Source organism: Petromyzon marinus, unplaced genomic scaffold (assembly GCF_048934315.1).
Source record: "Petromyzon marinus isolate PM22_M1 ecotype Great Lakes invasive population unplaced genomic scaffold, UKy_Petmar_22M1.pri1.0 PM_G_Scaffold_293, whole genome shotgun sequence".
NCBI lineage: Eukaryota > Metazoa > Chordata > Hyperoartia > Petromyzontiformes > Petromyzontidae > Petromyzon > Petromyzon marinus.
The window spans coordinates 25,001-27,500 of record NW_027422865.1 but is presented as its reverse complement, the minus strand read 5'-3'; positions in this window follow the sequence as shown (position 1 = coordinate 27,500).

The window sequence follows — 2,500 nt, the reverse complement described above, 5'->3', positions numbered from 1 at the left end:
TGGGAAAACGGGTCATTTTCGTGTCGCCACATTGCATGCGAACCGCATGCAACTTCCAGAGGCATTTGCAGCAGAAATGCATGTGCAGTCAAAAAAAAATTGATATTTTTCACGGATAGACCCCGTGAAACGCTAGAAATTGGCGGGGATGTGTCTCTTGTGGCTCACGGGGCTGTTCCGGTCGCACAGAAATCCCTGGGAATGGGAAAACGGGTCATTTTCGTGTTGCCACATTGCGTACGAACCGCATGAAACTTCCAGAGGCATTTGCAGCAGGAATGCATGTGCACTCAAAAACTTCTATATGTTTCACGGATAGACCCCGTGAAACGCTAGAAATTGGCGGGGATGTGTCTCTTGTGGCTCACGGGGCTGTTAGGGTGGCACAGAACTCCCTCGGAATGGGAAAAGGGGTCATTTTCGTGTTGCCACATTGCATAGGAACGCCATGAAACTTCCAGAGGCATTTGCAGCAGAAAGGCACGTGCACTCAAAAATTTTAATATTTTTCACGCATAGACCCCGTCAAACGCTAGAAGTTGGCGGGGATGTCTCTCTTGTGGCTCACGGGGCTGTTAGGGTCGCACAGAAATGCCTCGGAATGGGAAAACGGGTCATTTTTGTGTGGCCACATTGCATAGGAACGGCATGAAACTTCCAGAGGCATTTGCAGCAGGAATGCATGTGCACTCAAAAACGTCTATATTTTTCACGGATAGACCCCGTGAAACGCTATAAATTGGCGGGGATGTCTCTCTTGTGGCTCACGGGCGCTGTTAGTTAGGGTCGCACAGAAATCCCTCGGAATGGGAAAAGGGGTCATTTTCGTGTTGCCACATTGCGTACGAACGGCATGAAACTTCCAGAGGCATCTGCAGCAGAAATGCATGTGCACTCAAAAACGTCTATATTTTTCACGGATAGACCCCGTGAAACGCTAGAAATTGGCGGGGATGTGTCTCTTGTGGCTCACGGGGCTGTTAGGGTCGCACAGAAATCCCTCGGAATGGGAAAACGGGTCATTTTCGTGTTGCCACAATTGGCATACGAACGGCATGAAACTTCCAGAGGCATTTGCAGCAGAAATGCATGTGCACTCAAAAACGTGAATATTTTTTCACGGATAGACCCCGTCAAACGCTCGAATTTGGCGGGGATGTTTCTCTTGTGGGTCACGGGGCTGTTCGGCTCGCACAGAACTCCCTTGGTCCACCTGATTCGTGCATACAGGCAGCAACTAAAACTCTGTAAACCTGCTGTGAGGACATCTAAACAGTGGACCAGTGAGGCTGTGGAAGATTTGCGGGCGTGCTTAGACTGTACTGACTGGGATATGTTCACGACTGCTACCAATAGTCTGGATGAACTCACAGAGGCTGTGTACATCAGCTTCTGTGAGGACTGCTGTATCCCAACACGTACCAGGGTGAACTTTAACAACAACAAGCCCTGGTTCTCAGCAAAGCTCAAAAGGTTGAGGTTGGAGAAGGAGGAAGCGTTTAGGAGTGGGGATAGAGACAGATTCAAGGAGTCGAAGAACAGGTTTAGCAAAGCGGTGAGAGAGGCTAAACGACTGTACTCAGAGACACTAAAACACCAGTTCTCTACTAACGACGCTGCTTCTGTCTGCCAAAGGGCTCAGGCACATCACCAACTACAAACCCAGAGCGCCCCACACCACTAACGACTCCCGCCTAGCCAACGACCTGAACGAGTTCTACCGTAGATTTGAAAGACAATTGGACTGTCCTGAACCACCCCTTCCCACCCAAGAGGCCCCATCCCCCACCCATACTACAGAAACGACTCTCTCCTTTCAGGAGGGAGAAGTTAATGGGCTTTTCAAGAGGCAGAATCCACGCAAAGCAGCCGGGCCGGACTCTGTCTCTCCAGCCACCCTCAGGCACTGCGCTGGCCAGCTGTCTCCGGTGTTCACCAACATCTTTAACACCTCCCTGGAGACATGCCATGTACCAGCCTGTCTCAAGTCCTCCACCATCATCGCTGTGCCCAAAAAGCTAAGGCCAACAGGACTAAATGATTACAGACCGGTCGCCCTTACATCTGTGGTAATGAAGTCTTTTGAGCGCCTGCTCCTGGCACACCTCAAAGCCATCACAGACCCTCTCCTGGACCCCCTTCAGTTTGCCTACAGAGCCAACAGGTCTGTGGACGACGCAGTTAACATGGCCCTCCACTTCACCCTACAGCATGTGGACGCCCCAGCATCCTACGCCAGGATCCTGTTTGTGGACTTCAGCTCTGCCTTCAACACCATCATCCCTGCCCTGCTTCAGGACAAGCTCTTCCAGCTGAACGTGCCCTACTCCACCTGCAGGTGGATCACAGACTTCCTCTCTGACAGGAAGCAGTGCGTTAAGCCGGGAACAGAAGTCTCTGACTCCAGGTCCATCAGCACGGGAACTCCTCAGGGCTGCGTCCTTTGCCCACTGCTCTTCTCCCTGTATACCAACAGCTGCGCCTCCAATCATCTGTCCGT